The sequence below is a fragment of the Gallus gallus genome, chromosome 2, assembly GCF_016699485.2.
Source record: "Gallus gallus isolate bGalGal1 chromosome 2, bGalGal1.mat.broiler.GRCg7b, whole genome shotgun sequence".
NCBI lineage: Eukaryota > Metazoa > Chordata > Aves > Galliformes > Phasianidae > Gallus > Gallus gallus.
The window spans coordinates 110,822,945-110,847,501 of record NC_052533.1 but is presented as its reverse complement, the minus strand read 5'-3'; the positions used below and the strand labels follow the sequence as shown (position 1 = coordinate 110,847,501).

Here is a 24,557-nt window from a genome sequence, read left to right as displayed (position 1 = left end):
TCAGTGCTTATGAGAAAGAGCAAGAATAGCCTCCACCTACCCAGTGTTTACTATGACAGATGTGCCCAGGACTCTACTTGCACCTGTAATGTAAGAAACTGTATTCCAGCTGGCAGCATTTCTAAAAACAAGAGAAAAAAAATCAGGAAGTCCTTGAACTTCTTCCATCTCTTTCTGAGAAAGTGTGAGACAAAGCTAAAATAATATTTTGACATGCGCATATATAAAAAGGCAAAGACAACAAACAGTTTAACCAACACGGTAACCTTCAAAGAACAAATATCACTGCAGTGTATGGAGCAGACTATGAGATATCCTCAAACACATAAGTTGAACCATAAAACTTTCCAAGGGTTCACTTTTATAAGAGCTATCTACTTTATTACCACAATTAGAGCGCTGGGCTAACAATTAGTTTCTGGAAAAGGCAGTACAATTGCATTACATCAGCTTTGAGACAAGGTTACAAGACTCTGCTTATACAGAGGTTAGTGCATGGTGGTGGGGAAGGACAAAACACTAAAGGTTTCAGATCCTCACCACACTTGGCTTTGAAGCCATCACATATAACTCCCAGTCTTAAACATTCTCTGGGGCCAGTAACAGCTTTGAGCCTAAATGGCTCTTCACCTTCTCAAGTAATCAGGAAGAAGTGGCATCTCTCACTCTCTTCTTGAGGTTTTAAGGACCAAGCCCTCACAGTCTTCTCCATTTCCACCAGCCATCCCAGGAGCCCGTCCCCATCTCCGCATCTGCTTGAACTCATCCCTCCTAAGGGCAGGAGGCTGGAGCTGGTCATGTGCTCCAAGATGACTTTCAACAATGCCTTGCAACAAACAGCACTTCTGTTTCTTCCAAAGGTAGAAATACATTCCCCAGTGAATTTACTGCTTTCAAACTTTCATCACACTGGCCTTTTGTAATCATCTTGTGACCAGTTAGAACATCCAGGCTTGTCTCATTTTTCATAATGACAAACTCTTATGAGAGCAGACTTTCATATCTCCAGTAGCATGTCCTTACACCCTGGTACTAAATTTCTCCATGTCATTTTGCCAGACTGTTCCTTCTGCACAGTATTCTCAGCTGCCCATGTGTTTTCTAATGCCTCCTAGTATCTCAATTGTTCTCCTACTTTTTTCTACTGCTAATGAAAATATTAACAAAAAAAAAAAGTCTCAGTGCAACAGGAACATATAACTAGACAGGAGTTTGGGGAAGTGCAGCAGACAGGCGCCACAATCCTATTCACTGTCTTTCATGATTCCTTCCTAAGCCATTACGAGCAAGAAAACTCAACTTTGTCCATGCAACCTCATTTTTATTTTTAATCATTTTCCTTTCTCAGTACCAAGTATCACCCTATCACCTTAATATTTTCCAATGTGTGCACTCCTGTTACAGTTCCAGATCCATCACGTTTATTTCTGCAACATTTGCTTTTTCTGTCCCACATCAGTATTTCTGCTCCTCCCCTCCAGAACCCAATTCCCAACATGAGCACACAAATATCTCATTCTGACCGCACCAATCTGTGCTGACAAAATACTTTATTGAACTCACTACGTTTTTGACACCCATTCTTCCACCCTTTGGCATTGTTGTTTTCGTTTTCCTTTCCCATATCGGTCTGCACACTGAAATCAGATGAAAGTCTACATAACATTTCTAATTTAAGTCAACTTCTTTAAGATGTTTTTTAAATCAAAATTCAAGTTAGAATAGGGAAAAAAGTAAACATGCTGCTATCTGACTACAGTGAAAGTGTACTGTGTAGCAGACCATACAGAAAACAATCCCCCAGAGAGCCAATATAAGAACAGGAAACCTCTGGTGTAATAAAATACCTGCAGTTGCTGTACTGATGTGTTTTGTTGCACACAGAGGAGAAACCTTTTCTTCTATTCCCCTCCCCCTTTCTTTATTCTTTTAATTTAATTTAATTTTAACTTAAAAATATGGCATTCTAGCTATGTGGTGCCTAATATTAACTAAGACACCGCTTTAACAAACAGAAAGTAAATGATGTTAAGTTACCACACCTCAAACTTTCAAGAATGAAATAGTCAAATATGGCTAAGTAGAAATTATGTGTGGTCAGACGAGGTTTGCACTTCCCTCCACAACCACTGCAATAGCATTTATAGAGTGCTTTGGCAAAACTAACTGTATCAGTTCACGTAAAGAGTTTCTTGTATTCAACTGATACTAATCCAAAGTCCAACCTTCTGTTCTTTAGCCTCTAAGTCCCAGGGCTAAGATAAGTTTATTCAGTGCTCATCTCCTTGATCTTTATGAGAACTCATGAATAACAGGGTAACAAATATAATGGTTATCAGCATAACTGATGACATGAGAACAGCAGCTCTAGCAGTGATAGCAGATGGGGAGGGGACCAAGTAATGACCAAGAAAGAAACCTTATCTCTTTTTTATGAATCCACCATAGCTTTCTCCTAAATTTCTTGGTTTCACATAAGAAATTTGCCCATAGTTAAAAATAAAGAAATAAGAGAAACCAAGAATAACTGAAAACACCTAATGCCATCGTGGTAGCACAACAGTGTTATTACACTTGTAAAAGGATTAAAAAAAAATTCTAAAGTCAAGCATCATTTTGAAATGATGTAGAATATGATTATACGAACTACTGATTCTTTTCCTTGTTTATTCAATTGAAGAAAAATACCAAAGCACAATAAAGTTAATCCACACTAGACTGTAATTTTGTTAACGCTGCATAATAGACTTCGTGTATCATGAAAATGTTCCAGATTCATGTAGTCAGTACCTTTAGCACTGATTTTAAATCGAGTCTTATATTAAACTAACATCTGGTTTCTGATCTTACAACACTTGCTTCATTTTATTACGGTCATTTGCCTCAACTGCATCCTCGAGACTTTTGAATCAATATCAACAGTGAATTAATTCATTTTGCCAGCCCTCAGGCAACCACATCTCCCATTTCCTCAACTTCTCTTCCACTGTATTTACTTTTTGAAGATAGGGGAAAAGGTCAAATAACATCTAAATTTGTCATAACAGAATAAATGATATCATCAAATTCTTCAAAAGGATCATAGAAAATAGAATAGGGGAAGAAGCGTGCCATATTAATCATCTTAAAGTGAAGGTTCCCAAGTACTTTACAAACTTAAGTGTTGAGCAAACTATACATAAAAATATCATTCTTTTCACTAGCAGAGAACCTCTACTAATGAGAAACAGCAACTTCATGTAAGCAAATCTCCATTTCCAAATGAAAATTTGGCCAAACCACTATACCAAAGAGAATCAAAACTTTTCCTAAGTATTCGGAAGTGTTACACTCCTTTGAGCAAACTCAAAGGATCACGTCCACATTGCAATCTGTGCATGTCTGTCACTCACATACATTTTGTGCATCCTTAAATTCACCGCTTTGGCCAATAATGAGAATGTGCCAAAGGTTCAGTAGTCCAGTATTTCCCCCAAGCTTTACAGATGTCAGTGATTACAAGTAGCAGTAGGATCCTTCTCCTCTCCATTGTAAATGACTGGTACAATCACCACGGCACAGGAAAATGGGACACCACCCACAAGAATGATAAGGTTCTGGGGCAAAGTCCAGGGGTAGCCTCTACTTGACAGCATAGAAATCTGCGGATACAAAGCCACAAAACTGGAAGACAGAGGGACAAACTTTTAATAATTTCTTTAAAGAACACTTTTTGACCAGTTGCAGCATACCTCACACCTCTGCAGCTCTCTGTCACTGTTGCCAGTCTTGCCAATGTACAAACCTACATCCCATCCCTCACTCCAGCACTACTTACCCACCTCCTCGCTCTCTCCTCCCTCACATATCTACTGCGCTTTGCCTCCCACGCAAGGTGTAGTTTGAGGTGTACAGCAAACATTTCTACAGTCCAGAACGCCTTGTTCATACACACAGTAGTTTTACTCCGATACTGTTGATTTGAACACACTTGTCAATTTACTTGAAGACAAAGGTATAGCCACACAAATTACACCGAGCAACCAGTTGTTCTGTATGAGCTATTTTGCAGTACCAAATGTCTGCCTTTACTACATAATACATGAAAGAGAAATTAGTGAGCTTCTCCCAGTTTCACATGAACACATAAGACAAGGTGAGCAGCTTGCCAACATTTAGTAAAGTGTGTCAAAATTTAGCTGTCTCTTAAATATCATCATCAGGCTGTGTCCCAGGTAGCTCTTCAGCTGAAATCTGTCAGTCTGTCTGCACCCTCCAGAAGCTGTACTGGAAGGTATACTTGCCCATTATACTTCATCCCATTCGTATAAGGTAGTTCTTATTACTCAGCCTCAACATGCCTGACAAACATACAAACAAGGTATTGGTTAGGGAGTCATAGCAGCTATTGATGATTCTAAGAGGAGATTGTGGTTACTAATAAACACGGCCTTCAATCAGTTAAAGATGTTGCTGGCAATAAAAAGTCCTTTGCAGAAATGATCCCTTTCTTCGAGATAAACCTGTAACTCAAATCTACTGCCATACTGTGAACAGAGGACTCAAAGACAATGAAATTATCACAGTATGTCCTTGGAAACAGTCAAAAAATCCATGATGAAGGTTTTGAGGGTGGCTTCATAGAAAGTATACCACTTCTTCTTTGAGTTTATCTTCCGTTTTCAGTGTGTTGTATTGAGAGAAAGGGGAGCAGATGATCAGTGTGTATTAGCTTTTGTTCTCCCATATTCAGGTAACTTTAACTCCATGGAATAAATCAAGTTAGTGGAACCCTTACAACTCATTTTCAGCACTAATTAAGTTAGTCGCGATTAAATTACTGATGAGTGATTTGTATACCAATGGATCTTAACTCTGTATTAGCCCGGTCATTTTCCATCCCATATTACTTTGCATCATGCTGCTTTTACCATCCTCCTCCATTGGTCAGAGGCCTTAATCTGCCACCACCTCCATGTTTAAATGCTGACACACACTCACGAACAAACTTGCCACTGAAACACAGCAATCTCATTACAGTAGTATCACACTGCGACTTGGGTACCTCTCTGAAGCACCGATTTTCACAAACAACTCACAAAACAGGTATTTTTTCCACCTCCTTTGAAAGCCAGCATACAATTCAGTTGCCAAAAAGATCTACTCCAGCAGACTGTTTCATGTTTCATTAGCTGTACAGTCCTCAATGTGTCATATACACAGAGAAACCCTTCCCAAACACAGACCACTGTACTGAGGTATGTAATTAAGTTTTAAGAGTGAACTCTGAACTCAGATGAAAACCTGGGGTTAAATCATTTGTGCTGATGCATACTAACACTCTCACCCAGACTGCAGTTCCTCTTGGAACTCTGCAAACCCTGGGCAAGTTTTCTTCAGTTGCAAAAGGAAGTTGCAATAGTTCTATAAAAATTAGTGTCGAATCCGGTGTCAGTAAATTACAGTAGCAGAAACGATGTCTTGTGCTATTCAACCTTTACAGTAAGACTAGGAGAACATTCAGCGCTAACTGCGTAAGCACTCATGACAGGAACCACCCGACCTGCTTCTCCCTGGTGTAATTAGCGGAACAGCCCTTAACTTCAGAGGTTTAATTCACATTCTGGCACTGGTCCATTTATAACTCATCCTTTTAACTTAAACTCTATGTTAATTCTGTTTCTCTGGGAGCACCGAATCTAAAATGTACACATTCTAGGTGACTTTCCTACCTCAGCGAACAATTCCAAGCAAACGCTATAATTTGGGGTGCACGTGGATGTGTCAGAGGATATTGTCTGAGCAACAGTTTGCTACAAATACTGAGAATAAAACTAGAAGAGCTACAGCATAAACAGTTTTTGGAGTTTTTTTAGATGACGTCATTGAGATCAGGACTTTGTGAGGAGATACAGACAGATGTAAATGTACCAAACAATCCTGAAGGAATGCAAAGTAGTTCAGGTCTGAAAGCTCAGCACAAAAAGGCAGAAGCACACTTTACTAAAATCTTGTGAAACAACGCGCTCAAGCTGAGGTGACAGTAAAGAAGAACAAACACAGAGTAAGAACCAACACGCAAGTTTCTAAGCATTCTTTTCACATTTGTTGCACGCATGAGCACGAATAAGTAGTTCCTCCAAAGTTAACCACAATTAAATATTGCACATTCTTTCAGCTTTCAGAGAGGAATGAGAATGGGAATTTGGAAACTCTGGAGAAAGGATTGTGAAGCATCGGCATGCCAGCTCAGTTGGCTGCCCCTAGTTCAAGCATTCTAAGGAATAACTACCCACCTTGGATTGTAAACATGCATGCGTCTTTGCAGAGGACCTTTCTCAAGAGCAAGAATGAGAAAGGGGGGGGGAAAAAGTTCTCCAAATCTTCTAACAGCAGCTATGCAAGAACAGTAACTTGATTCAAAACCTTCCACATCTGGGATAAGTTGTGCTGCACTAAGGAGAAGTTTTAAATGGAGGACAACACTTTTGTCTTATTCAGACTTGAAGAATCACGCCTCATTTGCTAATGTTTCCATTTCTTTCACTTTCAGAAACTCTTTAATACTTTGACCACTGCTACTACTCTGTCTGTGCCTGGACGTTTTGTTTTCTTTCTCTAAAATCAACAGCAGTCCCTTCACAAAGTATCGAGACTTGACTGCATACTATTTAATGTTTTCTGTTGTTTCTAGCCCTGCTTAATGCTCAGGAGCCTAGCAGTTGATTGCAGATGCCAACCTAGCAATTATGACCAGAGCCACTTCCACTGAATCACGCTCTGATCCTGTAATTGACATCTCAGAGAAGCTCTATAGACCCTGAGAGGCTCAGGCCAGGACTTTTTAAAGAAAGTGCAGGACGCAGACCTTAACGAGCACAAAAACACACGATAGTTTTAGCAGATTTATACTCGTGGTAAATGCGAGGTCCCTAAGAAGAATTATTTTCACATTCATACTACAGATTGCAATAATTTTACAGGTCTCTTATTACAACTGTACTGGCTGCTCGTTAAAATTTATAACCTTTGTAATTTCAAATATGAAATACAGAGCTCACAGGCAAGCTGCATGGTTGTACCTTAATGAGCAAAATCCACAGGCAGTGCAAAAGCTCCGTTGTTTATATATAACTTTTGCAGCTGAATGTCTTCAGCATTCAGCTAACTTTCCAAGCAAGAACTAGGAATAAATCAGTATTTGTTCACAAATGTTATCTAAGATTTGCTCACGAAAACTCTAATGACTCCACAATGAACTTACATTTGAACCTCGCAGAATTAAGAACCGTGCAATGAAGGCACTTTAATACTGTGGGAATGCACAGGAAGTTCTCAGGACTATACAACCACACGAGAAAAGGTGAAGGGGAAATCCCTGAAAGGTCAGAAATGGGGTTGATACTGGGAAATAAATGAAGAGGGAAGTCTGGAGAAACACAGAGATAAAAGGAGAAAATATTATCATCAGCAAAGAATAAATAATGGGGTAGAGAATTTCAGACCCCAGGAAAGCATGTTTTCTCAATGGATATGACAAGGTACAGAATGTATAATAAACTAAATGGTTGCATCACTGCTCAAAGGAGCAATGACTTTTTTGTGTCATACCATACCAAACATCTTGATATTTTTTATTTTTGCCAATGAAGCAAGGAAATCATAGCGGGAAAAGACAAACTGCAAATAGTCAAATCCATTACAGAAAAGAGCAATATTCAGATCTCCAATTCAAATAAGGTATTAAAAAGCTGGATATTCCATTTTCTGACACATGAATACAATACACACAGACTTGCTTAAACGTTCCATCTAAAACAGAGATACCTCACTTCTTCCCCCACTTTACCACTCCCTCAGACAAACCACTTTCCTGCTGGTGCCTGCTCCACATAAGTTGGTTTTTCAAAGCTTGTACCGCTCTCTCAAGGCTAACTCCATTACATTTCACTGCCCAAGGGGATGGGGTACCTGGTGCACTTCACCACCAGAGCACAGCCCAGAAGTCCTGGAGCTCGAGCTCAGCACCACACACTCAGCATAAAGCCTTGGTATCTTCTTCCAGGCCAACACGCATGCTGATAAATCCATGCCGCTGCAGTGAAACCAGGTGGGTTTATGAGGCAGCAAAACCCCTCCCTCATACACAGCACAGAAAATCTTCCTGTATACAAGAGAAAACCTGATCCAAGAGAGCTAGAGACAGCATCACAGACAGCTGACAGCAGACAAAGGGGTAGCAGCCAACTCACAGGCTACATTTAAGAAGGAAATTAGCTGATTTCAAGTAAAGCTGAGAACGCTTTTAAATCAAAGGCAACTAACAGCTTACTCTAAAGATAGATTGTATCTATACATAATACCACTTCTAGATAGAGGACTCTTCCTGGCCATCTATAGAACAACAGAGCTGCCCTATAAGGAGGCATAGGTTTCAGAAAACCTTGCGAAGACCGTATCAGTACTGCTGAGCCAGACACTCTGGGACTTCAGAGCAAGAGGCTGGAGGTACATATTTCTGGGCACTTATTCCCTAATAAGGCAGCACATGTAGATTACAAAAGACAACTAGATTATGCAAGGCGTATTGGCTTATATTGTGACAGGGGAAAAAGAAAAAGTTACTGCAGAGATCCAAATCAAGAGATGAAATAAATGACCTATACCACTGACAGTCTCGAAAACAAAGCAGGACAGAAACAGAATGTTACTGCTGAATAAAATGATGTGGGAATTGAAAAGGAAACAGCAGTAGGAAGAGAGTACTGTTATAGCAGGAAAAAGATTGAAATATTGCTTTTTTTTCAGGAAATAAGGAAAAAACAAAAAAAGCAGGAGGACAGCACATTGTTATTAACAGAATCATTCAAAGCAGTGTGACTCTAATGCTGTTCTAACACTCCAGTAAGCAGTAGAGGGATGGGAACTGCTACCAAGCAAATTAAGAGGGGGATTTTCAAAGGAAGTAAGCTCTCCTAGTCAGGCCCAGTTGCAGCACTGCTGTCTGTCGCCTGCCCAACAGAAGCAATCAACCAGATCACCTACATGCCAAGAGAAACGGGCTTACCATTCACCTTAATAAGGCACGGTGCTTCTTCACTGACACCAGGGTAGCTGCTTCAGTATCTCACTCAGCCAGTGTGAGCACAGCTGGCAAGCGGCGACAGCACAGAGACTTTGCAGGACAGAGAAAGGAACACAAAGTGCCACGCTAGCAATAAAGCAGGAGAGTTGCTTAAAGGGCAAGTTCTTCTATACCCCTACAGGGCTGTAACACTGCTCCTCAGCCTTTATATAGGTTAGCAGACCTTTGGCAACGTAAAAATGTCCTTTCAATCCCATTTGCATGCTTTGCTACCCCATAACTACATGTTCAAATGCCTCTTGCAAAGCCTTTTGAACAAACTGAACACAGAACATCCAACATCGGATTTCCTCTTTCTCCTGCCCATCCCCTTCCTGCGTGTTTGCCAAAAACTTTCACTTCCTCAGTGACACTGACACTGACACCAGTACTGACCACCATTTCAATTGTGTTCTCCAGCTTCCATCTGTCCGGACCTAAAACACAGTCACACTAAGGCAATCAGCACTGACTGAAGAGGTTCAGATATCACATCAAAACACATGGCAGGGTTGAAGGTGCCCTGGAGAAAAACAGCTTCCGTCCACTGAATCTAATGAATAAAAGACTCACGATGCTGGAGCTGGCAATTTCAATACATGCAATAGATACACTACTACTTAGAATATTTCCCATTCCAATGACAATACTGGGAGATATTTTCATTATCAAGACAGAGTAAAACTCAGTCATAGGTCAGACCTACTAACTTACAAATACACTCGCGTAATATAGAAATTGACTTCTAATGTTAATGTTGTTGCAAGAACCTAGTATAGTCATATACAGAAAGAACAAACCTGTTTATCAGCCAAACATACTTACCTCTGCACTAGCTTCTGTAATAACGTATTGTTTTAGTCTATGCCCAAGAAGCAGCTTGAATATAAAATGCCATCAAAAAGAAAACAAATAACCAAAGCAGTCTCTGTGTACTTACCTGTACAAACTAAAGGAGCAAATGTAAAATAAGGCAGTATGTTATAGAAACCATATCAGTACATCCACTTAACAGGCCATGAACTTGGTGATGAGCTTCCTGGAATGGCTTTCTGTTAAACCAACTAATGAGCAGTTAGGAACCTACCTCAGATAGAGTCCATTCCTTCCAAACTATTCTCTGTTTCAGCAGGCTGAGCTTGCTAAAACAAAGAAAATCCCCAAAAGTATCATTACAAAAGAAAAGATATATCCTGGACTTCTATCCATATGGTGAGAGCTACCTAACTTTGTAGTTTTAACATCTCACAGTTTGCTATTACAGGATCTTTTATATGATATTCGTATGGCTTGGTCTAATGACTGTATAAAGTAAAAAACAAGCCTTTGCAAATCAAGTAACAAATTCTTCAATGCATCAACCACAATTTAGGCAGGAAGAACTAGCCTCTCCTCATGCAATGTACAACAGAGACCATAGAGGAAGAAGGTAATGCTGTACAGACCATTTATCTTTTCAGTATTTTGAACTGACCAAGTAAGATAGCATTGTGCAAACACAGGAAGCAACTGTAGATACTTAAGATGCCAGCACTTTGAAACAGACAGGCGATGCTCTCCTAAGGTAAAAGAGATGCTGGCCTGAGTAGTGTTGGTTTTCCATTTTTCCCCCATAGAAGTGAGATCTACTCATACACTCTTCACCTTTCCTTCATGTCCTCTTCCTCTCTCCAGCAGTGTTCTCTCCTCTGATGTTCAGCTGACAAAAGCAACTAATAAACTCACCTCAACGAGTAGTTCTTCAGGGTATGCTACGAACACAAGTATTTCTTAAGCGCTTGGAGCAAATACTTCCAGCACAAGATGCAGTTCTGCCTTTACATTTTGTATTACGAACCCACATCTTCAGAAGAGATGTCAAACACCGCGGTGGGTGATTCAGCCTCAGAAATTACACCATTCGATGACCACGTCAACAGGAAACGCATTTGCATCACACAAAAATAAATAAGAAAGCACAGACCTTTACATCCTTCCCTGAAGGACAATTACCATTTAAATTTAAACTAGGAACATACACAACACGGACAGTTATGTTGCATTTGCTTTCTGTTAGTGGAAGTTAAATTCTTTGGGAAGGTACTGTTGCTGTGTGTAGTAGGGCAGTCTCCTCCTACTTGTTTGCTTCACTACAGGCTATTGGCCGTTTTCATTCCAATGTAATTTTATATTGCTTATCTACACAGTTTCCTGTAGCATGGCTTGGTAAGTCGGGAAGTCTTTCTCTCTTCAACACTCCTACACTCATATGAAAGAGATAGCACAAATAAGTGAGAGAAATAAAGCAGCAGGTAACTAACAGAAGTGGGAATATGGCCTGCAAGAAAAACTGGGCAATGTTTATTCTACAGAATGAAGCTGCTACTCACAGAGACAGAGATGCTCTAAGGATGAAATAAGTCTGCTTAACAGATACGCGTGATTTTGTGCAAGTATTTATAAACGCAGCTCCATAGCTCCATGAGGAAGTATCACCAGCTCCACACCAAGCTCACACAGCCCCAAGGATTCCCAGTCAGTGGATTCTCCTCTCATGCCCAGCATTACCACATGACATCTTGCCTTCTTTAGGGATCACTTGTGCTGTAGAAATGTAACTCTGTGTGTAGAAGTGCTGCCACAAGCAGAGTGCAAGGAATCCTACTGTGTCTACTGTCCCTTCACTTTTTTCTTTTTTCTTTTTTTAAACCTTCATGCTGTTCCTCATCTGCTTGTTTTCTGCGTTCATCTAGTTTTGCAAAGAGCTGCCTTTTACAATGAACTCTATGAACCCCAAGAGTAAAACTGGCTCTACACTTCCCTGAACACAAGAAATAAAGTCACAGCTGCCCTTTGCTCAGAACATGCACGTACGAAGAGGAAGAAAGACCTTGCTCCCTCCTCAGATCTCCCAGCCCCTCAACAAAAACAAAAAATTGTCTCATGGTCACTAAGGTTTCTCTCAAAAACCTCAGAGATGTTCATTAAGATTCCAAACAACATGCAAAATACAGATAGGAAAACGCCTCCTTTTCAAGACGGAAATGGAATCACATCTCAGATTAAATGCTGCCGTTCTTAAATGCTCCTGAATAGCTATAGATAGGTCAAACACTTCTCTCGACACGCAACATGTGGAAGGCCAGGCATTGTATCTCTGGTCTTGTGAGTCATCACATTGCAGCTCCTAGGGCCCTGGACCATCTGTACTGCATGTTTTAAGAATTCCTTCCCACAACACCTGCTGCTGCCTGATGCTATTTACCTTACAAGAGCCAACAAAGTCATAGGAAAGGAGCTCACTTCAATTACATAGATAAAACAGAGGAAAACAGTGCACGAGAGAGCTGCTTATACATTCCCGAATACATGCAAGAGAAAATACCATATTTATGGAAATACTCTTGAAAGTGTAACATTAAAAGCAAGGAATATTAAACATCTGAAAGGCAATAGGGTTTTACTTCATACGTGCAAGTTTTGTAATTCATTGCACTGTCAGTAAAAGTCATTGCACAATTCCGGTGGTCAAAGGCACTTACAAGGCTTCAGCCTTTCCTTCATACAGAGACAAACAGGAAAACATATATATATATATATATATGTATATAAACATACATATATATACATATATATATAAACAGCCTCAACCTTACTTACTCAACAGACTGCAGGAGAAAAGCAGAATAACTTCAAGTCAGCCAACTACTGTACTGACAAGAAAGTTCATTCTACACCATTATGGTTAAAGACATATATATGTCAACAGCATACAATTAAAACAGAACTCCACATTATTAAACCAATTCATTTCTAGCTAGTCTACAGCTCACAAAGCTGAAAAGGAGAGAGAAAAACACCACAAATCCCAGAAGAGAGGAACAGAATGAGAAATCTGTTGATCACGGAATTCATTAATTTTTAATCCTTGCCCAAGACTTTATAACATCCTATTAACAGTATCAAAGTGATTTCTGCTGCAGCCTGTTGCTGCTATGATTTTTCTCACACACACTGCCAGTGTTGGTGGCAGTACCTATTGTAAAGACGTGAAGTCCTATCACAAAACATAAGCAATGCCTTCTCTGCATTCAGCACTGGGTTTGAAACAATTCCCATGATATGATTCTCTTTGGTAAAACGGAGCTGTTTTACCAAAATAGCTTAGCCATTTCCCAGCAACAACAACAAATACATTTTTAATAAGGAAGAAGATAAGTCTTTAGTAGTACTATGACTGGCATAGAATTACCCATCCATTCACACCTGCAACTAACAGCAAACTATCTAGATTACAAAACCCTTTTCAGGTCGCTTCCAATTGGCATTAGGATGCGCCAAGATGGGACTGATCAGACCGGGCTTTTTTCAAAGGTGTGAATGAAGGGCAAGGGATGAGGTACTATCAGGGGGTTAAGGTGAAACGATAGAATAAGAACCTTTGTGCTCCCTATACATAGAGATGGAAGCCATATCCGTACGTGGATATACAGGATATCTCCCGCATAGATGTGCATACACGTAGCTAAGCAAATTTTAAGCGTTAATCTCTTCAGCTTCTCGTGCCAACAGAGGTCAGTGGAGCAGGAGGACGAGTTCTCGTGAACTGCATTCACTGCCAACGTGCAGAAGATGCAATTTCAACAGAAATGCCAAAGGCAGAACTGCACAGACCTAACCCGACTCTCAGATCCGAACTCAAAATCAGGAGAAAGCCCCCGGCGACCGCTCCTTGGGCACACCGTATCACGGTAACACGGTAGCAGCCAGCAGGAAACACCACATAAGAAACACCACAGTGCCGTTTTCTTTTAAGCCAAAGTACGTCTGAGAGCACAGCGAAGAAGCAGCAGCTTTAACCTGGGCGATGCTGCAGGAACTAACCCTCCTGGAAAAAGCAATGAGGAGGAATACCCGGGGACCACCTCCCCTCCTGAGGCTGCTGCTCTGCCTTCAGACACCCGGCTACCCGGCTCCGAGCAGCCTGACACAGCCCGACACAAGCAGGGCATAGCGGCAAGAGGCAAAGCGTTCTTCTGAGACCCAACTGCCCCGAGACCCTCCGGGCTCGGCCGTCCTTCCGCCCTCCCAGCGCCCATGGAGCACCCTGGGCAGGAGCTCCCCAGGCCGGCCGGCCGGCTGGCCGCCCACCTCCTCCTTCTCCTCCTCCTCCTCCTCCCGCCTCCTCCAGCTCCGACCCCCGCCCGCAGAGCGGCCCCTGGGCGGCGGAGGGACTTACTTTCCCGGGTGCGAAAGTTGGGAGGCAGCGAGGAAACTCCACGGTTCCCGGGTGCTGCCGGGCGAGAGCTGCGGAGCGCGGCGCTGCTGCCCCGCCGGCCGGGAGACGGGCGCAGCCGGCGGAGGAACTTCGCTCCGCTTCAGGCGGTTGGCTGGGAGGCTCTCAGCCTACTTCCTGGTGCGGGGCTGCAATTTGCATGCGGACGGGCTGGGGGAAAGCGCTCTCGGTTGGAAGGTGTCTGCCCCGGTTGCTTCGCGGCTGGCCTCGCTGCCCCCTGCCGGCTCGGGGCGCTGCCGAGCGGGAGCCGTCGGCCGGGGGTTGTTCTGGGGTGAGCAGGGCGCGCCGGCACGGCCCCTTGTTGGAGCGGGGCTGCCCCGAGGGAAGGGAGCTCGTGGAGAAGCAGCAAAGCGCCGTGTGGAGAGGAGCGAGGTGAGGCGGGAGCTGTGAAGGAGACTGCTGCCTGGCACCAACCAGAGTATGGCAGCCGTGGCTGAGAGCTAATTGGCGTGGCCTTCGTTATGTGTTATAACGGGGGTGCGACAGTACTAGTCCGAGAGATCAAACTGAAGAGGTTAATTGTTCCACCAGCAGCCGTAAAAAATCATGGGGAACTTTTCCAACACTCGGTTACAATGTCCTCAAAGATCCGTAGGCTGGAAGGCCAACTGTATCCTGGGCCACAACACAGGAGGGGTGACCAGCAGGGAGAGGGAGGTGATTGTCCCCCTCTGCTCTGCCCTTGTGGGGCCCCGTTTGCAGTACTGTGTCCAGGCCTGAGGCCCCCAGTGCAAGAAGGACATGGAGCTGTTGGAGTGGGTCCAGAAGATAATCAGAGGGCTGGAGCACCTCTCCTGTGAAGAAAGGTTGAGGGTGTTGGGCTTGTTTAGCTTGGAGAAGAGGGGACTGCGGGGAGACCTCATTGGAGACTTACGGTACTTAATTGATAGGAGCTTATAAGCAGGAGGGGGGACCAATGTTTTACTTGGGATGACAGCGGTAGGACAAGGGGAAATGGCTTTAAACTAGAAGAGTAGAGGTTTAGGTTAGATGTTAGGATAAAATTCTTTACTCGGAGGGTGGTGAGGCCCTGGCACAAGCTGCCCAGAGAACCTGTGGATGCTCCATCCCAGAGGCATTCAAGGCCAGGTTGCATGGGGCCCTGAGCAGCCTGGTGTAGTAACTAGCAACCCTGCCCATGGCAAGGAGGTTGGAACTAGATAATCTTTAAGGTCCTTTCCAAGCTAAGCCATTCTGTGAGTCTGTGAAGACTGTAAAAGCTGGAAAGCTGGCTTGGAAGAAAATAAAGACCAAGTAAAATAAAGTCATCTTCATTTATATTTAAAGAATGGCTTACTAGTGTGTTGAAAAGTGAAATAAAATCTCATAGATCAACAAAACTCCAAACAGGAAATAAGGGTGTGTAGACATACTGCCTAGAGGATGCAGCTGACCGGCACAACAAGAACTGGAATCAGGACATCATGTGCGTACTACCAGGCCACCTGGGCAAGTTCAAGTCATGGAAATTTCAAAGGCAGAAATTCAAAAGAAAAGCATTTAAGCTTTCCACATAAAGTGTTGAAGACTGTGGAACAAGTTTGGAGAACAGTAAAAATGCCAGTAGCAGCAAGATGCTCTAAAATATCTCTGCATCCTTTTTATTAAGGCCACCAATAACTCCAACTAGGAGTAGAGCTGGTGAGGCCTTCCATCAGAGCATCCCAATGACAGAAAATATCCCAATGCAGCTCATATCCTGTGAGTTTAAGAGAAGAACCTAAATTGTTTCCAGGAAAGCAAACTGATTAATGGAACATACAGATCTTGGGCATTGATCTGAAGGTTTGCCACGCACAGTGATGTGCAGTTGGCACAATCACTCAACTAGAATGTGCTGCAGTCCTCTCTCTAGGCTGTGGCTTTAGCACCACTACCTTGATCCTACAGAAAACTCTATTTGTAGGAGCATTCAGAACATGATTTGCCGCATTTCTAAGTCAGTCCCACATGTTCTATTGCTAGTTCCCCATGCTTCCCTTTTCCTTTACAGGATAAGTTCCTTGGTCTTGTATCTTGGAGAGAAGTGGTGAACAGAACCCACACTGGCCTTCTTTTCCTTCCCTTTCCCTCTCTCCGCTTGGTTTAAAATCCACTTTCTCCCACAAAAGCATTAGTGCAAATAAAACAGAACTGAGTTTTATAAATGTATAATAGAGTCCAGAGATCCAGTAAAATACAATCTCGCCTATAGTGTGAATAATTCACAAGAATCAAAAAAGTTCAGAACTATCCCCAGTGGGCTGCAATCCAGTATTAGATTCAGCAGGCATAGCAGAAACTAATCCGTTCTGCCCTGAAAGAGCTAATACGTAGAAGAGTTGAAGTAGGATAAATATATTGTACTTTCTAAGAAGAAAAAGACAGGTTGTTGATATCATTTGAAATAAGCCACCTTTTTATGCACCTTAATTCCCTCTGGTAAGACAGATACGTACCAAGTCTATCTTGTACAGCATAAGCAGGAAAGGAACTCTCTCTAATTATATACTCACCAAGAGGGAAAAATAAAGACTTGGTTCAGCCTCCCCACATCTTTGTATCTACTGCTAGTCACATATTGTAAAATGTCTCTGTGTTTAGACCGGAAAAGTTGGTGGGTATGGGGAACGTAAAATGGAATGTGAAAGAAACTTCAAGCCTATCACTGCAGTGAAAGTCCTCGTAGAAAAGTCTTGAGTTGTGTTAGCCAGCTAGAGTTTATACTTGGCAATTTATTTTCTGCTTTGGGCAGGCTTGATTCCCAGACTGTGTTGCTACTACTGAATTAAACGTGGCTGCAAGACAACTCTGTGCCAAGGCCAGCTGGCCCTGTAACAGCCTATGGTGTCCGCACCGTTAAACTCTCTTGGCATCTCAAATGAGGGGACTACGTGCAAACTCCTGTTTGAATAGTCTCTGGCCCATGTTAACTTCCAGATCAGCTCTGGAAATTTTTGGAGAGTGATAATTGTCCTGGGCTAGGAATCCAGCTAATCTGTATTCTTGAAGCTCTGAGGTCCAGGAATGTTTCCTCAGGCACTGTTAATTACTGTCATATACATAAGCCTATAGAGTCCGTAACAATCCCATTATTCTCTCACGTAGGTGGCTACTGATCCAGTCATCGTTTGGGTTGTCTCTGGGAGAACGTGTTAGCACGAAATGTAGGGGACAATGTCTCTGACAGTAAATTAGACTTTATCATGGGCAATGCAAATAGCAGGCTGCAAAAGATATGTGTCTCTCTGTGTTTTTGTATACTCTCTGCTTTCACAGCTTCTGATTACTTTCTGTGTCGTGCTTGAACACAAAGGCAGAGCAGTGATAGAAGAACGCTGGTTAATCATGAAACCATAATTGTAGCACCCAGAGCAGTCATCTGGGAGAGATCTCAGGGAGCACTCAGGTTCAATCAATGCAAAAAAGCACGGAAAAAATCGCTTTGTTCAAAAATAGGTTTACAGAGATTTAAATTCTTTGTAGAATGACGGGAAGAGAGATCAAAGATGCATGCAAAGCTAAAACAATAAATAATCTGGCTTTGTACACCGAGGCAGCTTTGGAACCTTGTTTTCATTTCATTGACAGCATAATACATTTTCTCCAGAAATTCCAGCATTTACATGGTCACTGCTTGCACTGTTTTTCTGTATTTTAGTTCTTCCTCAGGAGATGATCATTAAGTAGTCAGAGCCCAAATTGTTACCCCTCTTTTGAATCAAGTAGTGATTTTTAAAGGAGCGGTGAAAAGTGAATTATAAAAAGAAATGAGCTCCAAGTCACACAGTTCTTTGCAAAACTTTGGGGGACAAAAACCAAACGGAAAATAAAAGCAATATGTTTTGGTGTTCGTTTTGCAGTGCCTCCTTCCTTACTGCACCCCGTGTTTGGAGAGGAAGATAGACTGAACATTGCAAGACGAGTATTTTCAAATTTTGTTCTAAGAAATGTGCTTCTCTTGATAAAGACTTTTCCAAGAAAGTTAATGCACTCATATTTCTGGATATTATTCCACAATTCCTCTTCTCGTTTGCAGATTGAAGCCTGGACGGGGGTGTAAAAAATGAAAACAAACACAAAACTTCCTGATTTCAATTTCAGTTCCACTGTGATTATTTGAAGTGTGACCTGTCTTACTTTATGATCAGATTTGCATGCTGAATGTTCTGGATGATTTAAAAACACTTTAGGGGATAATGGGCAGATCCCTTTTCGGCTCGTCCTGCATTTGACCTGTCGTTCAAGCTAACATGATACGTACTCAGTAGATTCAAAGAGGGGAATCTTTCCTGTGTTTAATACACAGCCCGCTATGTTTTATTACACTGACATTTTCGGGTCATTAATCCTAAATGTGCCCTTTTGTATTTCATCTAGTTAATTCACATTCCCATGAATGAGCCACAGTAATACAGCATGTATGAAAAGTTCTTACCTTGAGATACTTTAATTCTTGAAGTTAAGAAAAAGCTCCTTCTTCTGTGTCTTTGCTGATCTTAGATATTTGATTCACCCCCCATTATCTTTTTATTTAAACACATGGGAATCCTTCCCTTTTTTCCCCCCACTTGATTCATGGCTGTGAGCAGAGACATTGCTCATTAGTGAATCAGAGCACATTCTGCAGCTTGCAAGTTTGAGAAGTGGTTGCAATGAGCTAAGTCGTGTTTGTGGCACGGCAGTCAAGAGTGTCCTGATGGAGACTGAAAATGCCCTATGTGTATTCTGTGCACTGTCCAGATTGCCTTCCTCCAAGAAGTGACAGATCAAGTGAAAGGTCTTCCTTCTCATGAATATCATCCTGTTCACAGAGCCAAGAAAGGCAGCCAAACTTCACAGCTTATTCATCTAGGCAACAATAAGGGTGAGCTGGCAAACAAGTGGTTCCATGAGACCTTCACTTCCAAAGATTTGCAGATTCCTTTATTGGTCTGAAGAGGCTGCCCACAGTATTAAAGCATGAATTTTGTTTAGCACGTGGTTCTGTGTCACTAATATTTAATTACCCAAAAGAACAGCTTTGAGCTAATTCAAGAGCAGGTGTGTGGTCATTTCAAATTAGAAAGATTACACAGTAGAGATAGTTTTGTTAGAGTGGATTTTTTTGGCAGCCTTCAGCAATGCCTGATCTCGGCAGCCTGATGGGGCATCCAGCCTGCATCTTCCTTGCCCTCTATCACATGAAATGTTTGTACAGAGGCAACGTGGTGCTTCTGGGGGCGGCTTCCAGAATGAGCTGCTGCAGAAGTATATCTTTCCAAGATCAGCCAGTTTTCATTGAGAACTTTCTCACCAAAGTGCATCGGGCCATCATTGGCATTTCTGTTGTGCAAGAACAACACAGGGTTTAAGCCACCCTTGAACAGCTGCAATAGCAGTAGGAAAGCAGTCTTTTTTCCCGGCCACAGCTATGCAGTGATATGAAGCATCCCTTCACAGTGCAGCTTTTGTTTTCCTCTGGTGTAGCAGAGAACATCAAGCAACATATGTGGACATGGAGTTAATGAAGTCAGTTGGTAGCACTGCTGAAAACAGTTGGTACTGATCAAAATTATCATCCCTGTCCCCTTGTTCCCCAGGGTTTGTGAGATCAGCTCTTGTCTGGGACAGAAGACAGAGTGCCACTGAGCATCAGGAAGATTGTCTTTGTTATTTGAAACCTAAAAGCACTAATTTTTGATGGTGCATAGCCAACCAGCCTTGGGCTTGGGAAGGTGACAGCTTCCTGTGTGAGCTGGGAGGTGTCACCCATGAAGGTCTCGGCCTGTACATTCTGTGGCCAAAGAAGACACATGGGAAAGCTGTTCAGCCTGCAGCGGCAACAGAGTGGGGGGCGATTTCTTTATTCCTCGTCTCCTGAGCTGGCAAATCTTTCATCAGCAGGACAGATGAAATGAGTTATCATGACTTTACTGCTGTCCATTTCAGCTGGCTGATTTGGCAAAGAATATGGCACTCACATCTTCCATATCTCCTGCTCATTTGATGGTGCGTAGCCGTGTAGCGTACAAACCTACTGCTGGGACTGTTTAGAGCAATGGAGTTGCTCAACCACCCTGATATGGTATGAGTCCACTTCTTGTGTTTAGCAGCAACCCAGCTGTTGCATTGCCACTTCAGGACAAGGCTTCAGCAAGGCTGTGCAGTGTGACTAAGAGGAAGCTGGAGGATTGCTGAGCTGCCCTTCCAAACCAGGCTCCACTTTTCACGCCACTTCCTTCACCGAAGAGAGTCAAAAGAGCAGATGGTGACAGGGAAAGAGTGCAACAAGTGAAACTACAGCCAGTCCCCCCACCAGCTGCAGTTTGTTCCTGTCCTGTGAAAACTGGGAGGGTCATGTTGTCAGGGACAACTTGACTAATTGTTTTCTGCTGAGTGGTTGACAGCTGTTTGCTGTAACTTGAAATCATGCATTTGTTGGACATGAGCAGTAAATCATCTTTTCTCTGATTTTCCTGTTCCCAGTTGCTGTTTCCCCCTGAGGCCCTTTGTATCCCATTCTTGGAGCCAGGCCCTGCTGACTCTGAAATCCCAGCCGTACTGTCCCATTCACTGCAGCTCTTTGCCACAGGGTTTCAAATGCTTGAGATGTCAACCCTTAATAACTCTGATGCCATCCATCCCTGCCACAAGAGCCCCCAGATAAAGCTCCCAGCTGGAAACGAGTACAGGAAGTTATTGAAAAACAAATACAAAAATAAAACCAAATCTTGAACAAAAGGGGATGTGGCAGCTATTTCTAGACTTACTTCAATTGTAGGTGTGGAAGATGGGCACTTCCCAAGTTCTTGTCTGGGATCAGCAGTCAGAACTTTTGAGATTTGTCTTTTGCTCTTAGCTTTTCCAGGTCCCTTTGATGGCCCCACTGAAGCATCTGTGGGAAATGGTGAACTGTATCTTGATGTGGATTGCCCACAAATGTCTGCAGCAGTATGTAAGGAGTGGGGTTGGGATGGACTGTTTCTGAGGAACAACAGCTGTTTTTATGGCTTGGATAGTTTTAGAGCTTGACTTCTGTCATTGACAGTGCTGTTTTGGCACACATGTGAATGCCAAGGCAAAGGCAAGGTATCTGTTGCAAGGCAGGAATATAGGATGAGATCTGTGACAAAGAAGCCTGACTATGGTGAGCGTCTGCACACAATGGAGATGGCCAATACATGTAAGACTGTAGGCTTGCAGATGACATCTAAGGATCTTTATCTTCGAATAGGATGAGCAGAGTGGAGTCAAGAGGGCAATGGGGCAGACTTTTGGGATGGGTCTGATTGTGGAAGAGACACTGAATTTATGCTATGGCAAAGCCAGCTTAAAATCTATTGATACAGAGTTGAACTTTACAACTACTGGTTCTAGAAGCTACATCTGTAACTCAGTTTCACACCTGTATGCACTCTGCTTTCACCAAGCCAGCCCTCTTCCAGCCCTCTTGCTCACAAAGGGTTAAATTTGTCAGCCTGAACACATAGGTAAGCCAAGTTTGTTTCCAAAAATAAACAGACGTGCACTGTGTAGTGCTCCAGCAGACACAAATGCATACATTGCATTTGGTATGCAAATTGCGTAATGGTAAGTGTGGCTGATTTGTTGTTTGCATCAGCATTTCTTCAGCTTGTGAAATGTGCTATCTCAGAGATAAAATAAATAAGCCCATCTTTAACATTTTTAACCAAAATATGTAAAACACATTCTATTCCATTCTAATTCTAATCTGCTACCTAAACAACTGGACAGATGGATTTTCCTGCCTTACAGTTTGTGTTAAATAATCCTGGTGAAAGCAGATAGGAAACAATGATATTGTTTTGTGCCTGAACATTTGCTGAATGGTGAAAAATTGAACAGATAGTACATCTTTTCCAAGTTCTTTTACCTCCCACGAGTAATGGCACTAAATAGGGAGATACAAAGATAATGGAGGGTATCAGAACCAGTACCCAGTGAGAAAATACCCATACCTAGGATATTCTCTCTGAAGTTACTCAACTGGATTCCATTTCTTTCAGGCTCTTAAACAGTCTCAGATAGGATACAGCTGACCAGATAAAATGACTTTGTATGTTCCCCATCTTCTCTTTTGACTTCTGATTTTCTCTTTTGTTTGGGATTTAGACTTCGGAGTTTACAGATTTTACCTCTTTCTGTAAATGTTATGCTTTTTATTATTAACTCTATTCTTTCAGTGTAAATCTGAGGTTTTTGTTAACAGTTAACATTGTTTTTCATATAGTTAAGCAGGCTGAATAGTTGTAAAAATGATGACAGAAGTGAAAAAAAGTCTACCCATGGCAGAGAGAGGTATGTGTTTCATAATCTGCAGATGCAGATTAAAATGCAAAAATATCTACTTGACTGAGCAGTATCCTGAATGAGAGAAGAACTGTAAGACAGTCCTTAAAACCATGTAGTGGATTAGATTTATAGATAAATACACAAATGTTTTCCCTAGAAAGGCAAATGTGTCTCTTCTAGAAGGAACGCTACTCAAGGTGGTAGCTGTTGTCCCATGGCTCAGTGACATTACTCAAAATGTCGCTCTGCTTTGCCATCACCTTTGCACGCATGTAGTGCCTTGTCAAGGACTGACGTTACCAGGCCTCCAAAGTGGCTTCATGCCCTGGTGTGTCAAGTCGATGTCTGCCAAGCATGGTGATGGGGTCATTGAGCAACAGCCAGTTGATCTCTCAAGCTCACCATCAGAAGAACTATTCACAGCAGTCCCAACGCGGTAGAAAAATTCTCTTCCTACCAGTGACAGCTATAGCCCTGACAAATACTTCAAGCAAAAACTGCCAAATGACACCTATTCTGCTAATCCGGAGAGTAACTTCCAGAAGGTCAGAATGCTTCAGAACAAGCAGGGAAGTGGCACACAGCAAGCTCATGGCCATGCCTGCCACAATGAAGAAAATCAAGGAATCAGAGCAAAGATATCAGTAGCTGCCACCCCCACATTTGTGCCTCAGACTTTTCTTAGATATCTCTGTTTATAAAAGATCAAGTTGAATGCAAAAACAAAGAATAAAACAAAACAAAACAAAACAAAAAACCACAACGGTATCACTGACTTTTTTGGAAACTATCTTATGTGTTTAACCTTCCATTTAATACCCTCCTTAACTTATGCACACTACTGCAAAATTAATTAGATTTGTAGTAAGCCAGTTTTGAAATAAATGCATCTCGACACTCACCTTTAAAGTGAAGCAGTGAAACAACAGATCTCTCAGATAAAAGCATTTTGAGCCGGATTCTTGAGGTGCTCTAGTAACAGCTACTACACTACAGGTCACAGCTGGAATTATGTGGCCTGTTTCCTCATGTTGTTTTTTCACCTTCCCATCTTTCGCTTTCTTTTGCATACACTGTTCTAGTTGCTCTTGGCTTTACTTTTTGCAGGTTTTCTTCCACATCTTCTTTTGCCCATACCTTTTCTCCTATTATTTTTCACCTCCTCCTCACCAGGGATTGAGTTGCAAATTGGAGCAGGCACAGCAGAGTGCTACAAAGATGATTAACAGGACTGCATGATGGCTGAGGTGTAGCTGAGCCCCATGCTCATAATGGAGAAGAGTTGGCTTGGTAGAGATCTAATTATGTTTTTCAACTACTTGAAAATGTGTTATTGAGAAGGAGGTGTCAGATTCTTGGAGGTGCAAAGTGAAATGACAAAAGGCAATGGACAAATAATGGCAATAAAAGCTCCTGTTGGATCTGGGGAAAAGTATTCTTGCCGTGAGAATGGCTAAACCTGGAACAGGTGCACAGAGAGCCTGCAAGATCTCCATCCTTTGAGAAACACAAGGCTACTAGATAGGGCCCTCAGCTACCCGGTCTGACTTAGTGAGCCATGATCTGAGTGGGTAGTTGGAGGCTAACGTACATTATTCTGTTTTTCTGTCTTCAGTTCTTTTTGGTACGCTAGTCTCAGTTTTCTTAAGACTTTCTTTTCAAATAAGCTTCCTTTTAGCTCACTCCCACTCAACCCACGTGCTATCTGGTCTTCAGCCAGCAACACTGGCCTCAAAGGGAGATGACGCTTTTGGTTGATGCACACCTTCCTCTCTGCATTTCTTCATCCCACTCTCCCCAGTGCCCAGTTGTCTTTGAACTGGAAGAAGTTACTTCAGCTTTCAGGTAGCATTACTTGCTCTGCAGCTAGCAGCTAGAAGAAATCTACCGAACAGGAAAAAATCA

At 42.3% G+C, this 24,557-nt stretch overlaps 1 protein-coding gene and 1 long non-coding RNA gene across 21 annotated transcripts in view; one reads left to right on the top strand and one right to left on the bottom strand.

Annotated features, from left to right (window-relative positions):
* The window catches only part of LYN (LYN proto-oncogene, Src family tyrosine kinase), a 47,172-nt gene extending 32,751 nt beyond the window's left edge, over positions 1-14,421 (bottom strand). For 4 of the 20 annotated variants that reach the window (XM_046925348.1, XM_046925396.1, XM_040685422.2 and 1 more), the window contains exons 1-2: positions 14,322-14,421; positions 41-121 (exon numbers count right to left, since the gene is read on the bottom strand). The gene's annotated coding sequence lies outside the window, so the exon portion shown is untranslated. Of the gene's footprint in view, positions 1-40; positions 122-9,046; positions 9,122-10,190; positions 10,246-10,747; positions 10,970-11,066; positions 11,174-14,321 lie in introns of those variants that run through there. The other 16 variants (XM_046925375.1, XM_040685418.2, XM_040685428.2 and 13 more) reach the window with 8 other exon arrangements.
* A 98-nt stretch (positions 14,422-14,519) lies between these two features.
* On the top strand, positions 14,520-23,412 carry LOC112531857. The gene is made up of 2 exons (XR_003073945.3): positions 14,520-14,750; positions 18,221-23,412. It is a non-coding gene; the product is annotated as an uncharacterized LOC112531857 (long non-coding RNA).
* Positions 23,413-24,557: the final 1,145 nt, after the last annotated feature.